This window comes from Pygoscelis adeliae, unplaced genomic scaffold (genome assembly GCF_000699105.1).
Source record: "Pygoscelis adeliae isolate BGI_AS28 unplaced genomic scaffold, ASM69910v1 Scaffold544, whole genome shotgun sequence".
Taxonomy (NCBI): Eukaryota; Metazoa; Chordata; class Aves; order Sphenisciformes; family Spheniscidae; genus Pygoscelis; species Pygoscelis adeliae.
In genome coordinates this window covers 260,038-267,673 of record NW_008824715.1, presented here as the reverse complement: position 1 = coordinate 267,673, position 7,636 = coordinate 260,038, and positions in this window count along the sequence as shown.

Genomic DNA, 7,636 nt, shown 5'->3' with positions numbered 1-7,636 from the left:
CCTCTGAGGACCTGGTGTCACAGTACCAGTTGTAGAGCACCTCAGAGGTCCACCAAAGGAAAAATTCTCATTTCCACATGTGCATTCATATCTTAGGTTGACTGTCATGACAATTAGTGACTACCCTGGTCATATTCCTGATCTGAAAGGGTTTCATCCCAGAAGAGCTCAGTCAAGTACTTTGTAGTTTGTAATGGTCTGTGCAGCAGAACCACACAGGAGACTAGTTGCCTTATCTCGCCAACCTCTAGATTGCCTTCCACATTGACTCAAGACATCTCAGTAGAGACTGGGCTACGTGGATTGCCGAATCATTCCTCAACCTGTCTCATCAGTGATAAAAAAGTTCTCTACCTAACAGCTCAGAATTGCATCAGACCACTTCTCAAATGGGAAACTGAAGCCAATTTCAACGATTATAGCTGGGTGTTGTTCTGTACTCACAGCCCATTTGTACCCCAGATGAAAACATGAAAAAGAAGAGAGGGAAATCATAGAATTTGATCAATACACTGACTGTCATAAGCAAAGGGCAAAAGACTCAAGCCAAGGCAAACAGGAATTGCTGGATAACTGGAGATTCAATCCACATGATCAGCACAAAGAATGAATAACACAGACATACTTGTACATATTACTTTCTGAAGTTACTCTCTTACACCAGCTGCACTTACTGTTAAAATTGACCTGGAGGCTCAGGAGAAATACTGTTCTTCAACAGTAATGAATGAAGATACTTCAAAACCTGGCAGAATGCACCTTGTTCTTCTGGCAGAGATATAATGTCAAAGGTACTTATCTTTACCAGCATCTTGCTAAACCAAGTACAGAAACTAACTTCCATGCTGCCGAAATTTGTAGACTCTTTGTGGGGGGGTTTCCACTTCCAATCTTAAATACTTCTGCCTCCCCCCCCAGTCATGCTATAGCACTTGCCACAGGGGTAATCCTTTGGGCTTTTCAGGTTGCTCCCCTTGTGGGCATTTTTCAGGAGCCCTTCTGCACACATTCTACCTCGCAATTACATTGCCCTTTATAAAGTGCAAAGTCCACTAGCCTCAGACTGTGACCTAGAGTTAAACCTTCAATACTAATCAATTCTTTAGAACAGGCATGGACACTTAGGTACAGGAAAAAATTCTGCTAGTTTGCTAACAGAAAAAAATAGTGGATGCAATCCTTTTTTGCAATCACCTGCTTTGACTTTCATAATCGTATCTGTATTTTAAGTTTGCTCTCATGGTGAAAGTGGCAATTACAACAAACAAATTAAGCACAGCATATGTTCATACCTGTGCACGTGCACACACACACGCAGGCACTTGCTCTGCAGCCTCTTTCAGTCTGATTAGTGTACTTGTCTAAACACGTTCTTCCTACCCGGAAGGTTCACTCTATAGCCAGCAGCAGTTCTGAATCAACAGCACAAAAATCAAGAGCATACATAAGCTGCAAGCTGCAAAGAAATACGGCTGCTGAGCCAGATACACTGAAACAAAATTCCAGGCAAAAACTGCCAACTGTGCCACCTATTTTCTTAATCTATAGGTAGACATAAAAGAACAGACACAGTCCAATCGCATATTGCCCCCATGTGGTAAAGCCATCCTATTGCAGGAGAGCATAAATAGCCCCAGAATTCCCCTAAATTTGCTTTAAATTGAACCCTAAGATTTTTCGATAAATGTTAGTTCTTTGAATGTAACAGCCTAAACATTAAGCAGATACGAAACAGTCTTTTCTACAACTATGCAATTTATTTCTCTTTTTTACTTAACAAAACCTGCACAGTGAGGTTAACCAAGCATGTCTGAAGTAGCAAGGCCTAAGAAAAAAAACCCATACAATTGGGAGTGTCAGAAAGCTTCCCTCCCCCCCTTTTTAAGAAAAAAAAAACAAAACTCTTTGAGGTTCATCTAATTTCCCTACCCAGAAAATCAGGCTGGTATTTGTTACCTCAGAGGAGCTGCACAAGGGTTCAATCCAGTCACAACTTGTATGGTGCTTCAAAGATCTACATCAAAAACTTCTGTAAGTGTTTGGGGGGAAAAACAAGACACCATCAAACAGAAACCACCACTCCCCCAAAATCTGAAATTCTAACAAGAAAAAAAGATCACCTCTTTTTCACATACCAATAAACTTTAGTCGACACAACTACAAAAACCCAGTTAATAAGGGTGTACATTTCAAAAAAAAAGTATCTTAAATATAAAGGAGAAAAGGCCTAGTTCTATTTCATAGACAGGATGCTTCAGAACAAAAAGAAAACTTAAGGACCTACAAACACTAATCAGAGAAGTGTGACGATTATTTTACTGCCAAATAAACCAGACTTGAGGTTTTCAGCAACACTAACTGTGCTACCTTAAGTTACTTTCAAAAAATGAGGTAACCAAATGGTAGACTGCTAGCAAAACAGTTAACTGTTAGATTCCCCACTCTGCCCCCAAAACCAAACAAATTGTTCCAGCTGTTTGTGCCAGGAAACAGAGTACGTAACTCCCTAGCGATGCCGAAAGGCAGAAACTGAGCACTGCCTGGGGCTGCGTACAGCTGTTACAGAATCATAGAATTGTTTAGGTTGGAAAAGACCTTTAAGATCATCAAGTCCAACCATTAACCTAGCACTGCCAAGTCCACCACTAAACCATGTCCTCTTAGCGCCACGTCTACATGTCTTTTAAATACTTCCAGGGATGGTGCCTCAACCCCTTCCCTGGCCAGCCTGTTCCAGTGCTTGACAACCCTTTCGGTGAAGAAATTTTTCCTCACATCCAATCTAAACCTCCCCTGGCGCAACTTGAGGCCATTTCCTCTCGTTCTTTCGCCAGTTATTTGGGAGAAGAGACCGACACCCCCCTCGCTACAACCTCCTTTCAGGTAGTTGTAGAGAGCGATGAGGTCTCCCCTCAGCCTCCTTTTCTCCAGGCTAAACAACCCCAGTTCCCTCAACCGCTCCTCATAAGACTTGTTCTCCAGACCCTTCACCAGCTTCGTTGCCCTTCTCTGGACATGCTCTAACACCTCGATGTCCTCCTTGTAGTGAGGGGCCCAAAACTGAACACAGTATTCGAGGTGCGGCCGCACCAGTGCCGAGTACAGGGGCACGATCACTTCCCTGCTCCTGCTGGCCACACGTACTGCCATTCCTGCAACACTATTTTTCTGTATTTCAAAGTAGATAAAGTAGGCAGCCTGAGACTATTTGCTGGGCATGAAAGGAAGATTAAAACCGGTTTTCTTGCTCTGGGTACAAACTTCCCAAAGAAAGTGCTAGTCAGAGAGCTAATTGCTTCACTGAAACAGTGCTGGAGAGCCAAACCGCATGTTCTCTTCAGGGGAAAAAGCTCTGAAATTGGAGCAAGTACCACTACAGGAACAGCTTGACCTAGGTGTTAGGCTCTCCCTTATGGAAAAGCTTCTTAAAAGTAAAAATTAATCAAAAACATTAAAACAACAGGGGAATTGCAAATTACGAGGCACAGGAGTGGGCATGTTCTGAACAAACCATTTTACTGTCCATGCCTTTCCCTTTTTTTTAATAAATATGCTGTTGAAGCAGCACAGTATCTGTTTTAATGGGTGTTTTGCATTAGCTCTCAGGGTGCGTTTATTTACTCATTCTATAGAATATGCTGAGTTATCTTCACATAACTTGGGAGCTCCTCTGTTTCCTACATGGGAATTTTCCCATGAATTTTTGGCTTCTGCTTATAAAAATGAGGTGATTCCTTCTCTTTGCCCCACCAGCCTCAATTTGTTTCTCAATAAAAAACAGGAGGACATCCAGCCTGAGGCACTTGAAGTACGATACCTCAACACAGTGAAGTTGCTAATGGCTGGCATGTCTTATAACTCAAATATCTCTGACCTTTTGCCATACCTTCCTTTATGTGACTTACACAGATGAGCAGGAATTTGTATCTGGCAACTTGGACACCTCTTGGAACACAGCCATACCTTAAATCTGACACGCCAAGCACCGGTTACATCACCACAGAAGATAGATATGTGCAAAGCTGAGGCTCCAAGGAGAGCTGAGACTAGAGCATAAACAATCAGCTGCATCAGTCCTACAAAGCCATTTATACTGGGTTTCAAACAAAGTGAGGAGGAGTAAGCCCCAGGCTTGGCAGAGTTAGTAGCTCTCCTCATTCTTTTCCTGTCAAGGAGCTCAGTCTTTCCCACAGCAATCAAAGCACTGCACTTCTTGCTTTGTGGGACCAGTTTCTTACAACCGAATAGGCTGTCTGCAGGGCCGCCTCTGCTCTAGCCAGAGGTAGTTTCCAAAAAGCATGTTGCTCTGTCTGAGACAGCTGGACACCTCCTCTGTCTTGCTAGATTTACAGGCTCTTATTCCTGTGGGTGGAAGTGAGCTTCATTTGTCTACTGCATTTCAAGCACCGAAACTAAACTTGCAAATGTACAGCTACATCAGAAGATCTTGCCTTGCTAAACACTGCAGGAACTTCCCAACACACCTGAAACTTCGACACACCCTTACATGGCTATGAGCCAGACCCAGGCAATCCTACCATGTCTGGGCTGCACTGTCAACAAAGCCGGCCATCAAACCACTCCTTAGACAAATGTTTTCTTCCTCCTCATACTCCTTCCATTCCCAGTTTCTGGACTTGACCCAGAATTACACCAAATATGACTTCACTGCACATGCTCTCACCTGGTTACTGTGACAACAGGCTGATTTCAGCATCATTCAAATCTTCATATAAAAGGACACACAAGCAGATAACAGGACAGAGCACAGGTGCTGTGCTCTGTAACAGTCTGCCTGTATGCTCTGGCAGCAGGGTGCCACACAGAAGAAAGCTAGTCCGGTGGGACACAGCTGCAATACCAACGGCTGCTCTAGCACAGGGAAAATACCTGCCTCGCTGGTAAACCGGGCTGCATTCCCAGCCTTTTGCCTTCTGGGCTGTCTGAATGAATAGCAGCAGCTGAGCCACGATCAAGCATCTCCAGGAAGAGCTGACAGATATGGTAGGAAGAGGGCTCTAAGACAAGTTGTTAGCAGAACTGTGTATTTTAACCCTCCTGAGAAATGCACTCTGGAATTGTTGGCTCTGGGAAAAGCTCTACAGCAAGTTGAGTTATGAAGTGTTTTAATCACCCAAATGAAACCTTTCTTTCCACTGCAGGAATCCTTTAAGACTTTCTTTCTGGCTTTCTGTCACTATCTGTGAGCAGGAGCCCAGTGTTAAGCTCTTTGTGCACTATTCCATACACAATGTTGGGAAAACAGCAAATATGGAAGATCATATAATTTCATGGAGTTCTTTGTACTGAATTCCACTACAATGTCTTCCCGAGCAACAGTTTCAATTCTTCGCAAAGCCTTTATGGATTATATTCTTGCACATTCCCCAGACTGTCAGTAATTAACAACCTTGTTTGCCCCCTATTTCAGATACTTCCATAAAGCATGCAGCATTTCAGGATCTACTACTAAGTGTCCAGAAAAATGCAGAAAAGGTGACGTTTTTCATTTTTCTTTACACAGAGGTCAAGAAACAGGAGTTAGCAGATATTTTTTTTTTAACCACTAAATCTGAAACAAGCTAGCAAAATCCTGATGGAAATCCTCCTTCAGGGCACAGAAGCAAGATAAACCAGCAAGAATGCCATGGAGCAGTCAATGAAAGGGACACATGAGGTGTGCCTAGCCACATTCATACTAGACGCTCAGGAAGACCCATTGTGAGTCTGGTCGACCACTTGATGAACAGAACTCTGTGTGGTGCAGGATAGTTACCTGAAAACAAGACACTTCTCTGCACTCATGCCATCTACTCAGATATAAACAACAGAGGACTCAACTGACATCAAAGTTACAATTCACAAGTCTGAACTTCATTTCTTTCAGTCTTGTGATGATATCCTACTAATTTCCAGCTTTTGTAGAAGATAAAAGCAATAAAAAACTCCATCCCTTTTTGCACTAGACTTTTTGATACTGTTGCCCAGGACAGTAAACTGACAGTGCATTGTTAAGAGAAAGGCTGAATATAGTCCTTTTTGGTAGGATTTGTTAATGAAATGCCAAACATTCTTTTGTTCCAGTATCACAAGACAGCTTTCTTCTCAGTCACTTACTCTGAGGTCATTAAACTGTTGGGGGGGTGGGGGGGAGGAGAAAGAGAGAGAGGTATGACTAATTCATCCACAGATGTCAACTAAATGGAAAGCCTAGGAGCAAGTGGTGTAAATTTGATCTCCAGCCCAGCCATCCTAATATTCAGAATGACCTGTAACAGGTACACAAGAGGCTCTAACTGATCTCCTTCCTCATTCCTTGCTGGAGAGTCAAGATGGCCAGGGAGTAAGCTCCAACTACCCTGTTCAGAAAAGGGAACACTTCTGTAGACAACCCACTGTCACTCTAACTAGGACAAGTGGAACCTACAAGAACGTAACCCCAAAGGTGTGGATGAAATACAAGAAAAATGCTGGAAATTTGCAGGATACCAAATGGAAGAAGCAAAGAAAGGGCAGGAGTCTAAAGACAGAAGAGAAAAATCTACTGAATAGCACAGAGACGATCAGAAGAAAATAAATCCCAAGTATGTTGAAGAACGGTATGAGTGGGTGAAAAGGACTGGAAAGGAAATATTCACAGAAGTGCAGGCATAAATTGGATGAGAAATGCATTCAGAGGAAAAGGTTAAAAAAGATACACATACACAGTTATATAGAAAATATGCATCCAGATATATTCAGTTGTATTATGCTTCTGCATATAAAAACCATATGTGTTTATCTGCATAGCCATATACTAACAATGCACTGCAATTCCTCCAAAATAACGTGATAGCTTGGGTTGATTAAGCAGATTTAAAGTAAAATAAAACTTGTTCCAGCGTGTGAGCACATAAGTCAACATGCTGCCTAAAAAAATGCATTAGTTTAACATTCCTTCTAGCACTGTCAATGGCAAAACAATGTACAAAGGACATTTTCAATGTGGATCATAGAATCATTAAGGTTGGAAAAGACCTCCAAGATCATCGAGTCCAACCGTCGAACCAACACCACCATGTCCACTAAACCATGTCCCGAAGCACCACATCTACACGTCTTTTAAATACCTCCAGGGATGGGGACTCAACCACTTCCCTGGGCAGCCTGTTCCAGTGCTTGACAACCCTTTCGGTGAAGAAATTTTTCCTCACGTCCAATCTAAACCTCCCCTGGCACAACTTGAGGCCATTTCCTCTCGTCCTATCCCTAGTTACTTGGGAGAAGAGACCGACAGCCACCTCGCTACAACCTCCTTTCAGGTAGTTGTAGAGAGCGATGAGGTCTCCCCTCAGCCTCCTTTTCTCCAGGCTAAACAACCCCAGTTCCCTCAGCCGCTTCTCATAAGACTTGTGCTCCAGACCCTTCACCAGCCTTGCTGCCCTTCTCTGGACACGCTCCAGCACCCCAATGTCTTTCTTGTAGTGAAGGGCCCAAAACTGAACACAGTATTCGAGGTGCGGCCTCACCAGTGCCGAGTACAGGGGCACGATCACTTCCCTACTCCTGCTGGCCACACTAGTTCTGATACAGGCCAGGATGCCATTGGCCTTCTTGGCCACCTGGGCACACTGCCGGCTCATGTTCAGCCGGCTGT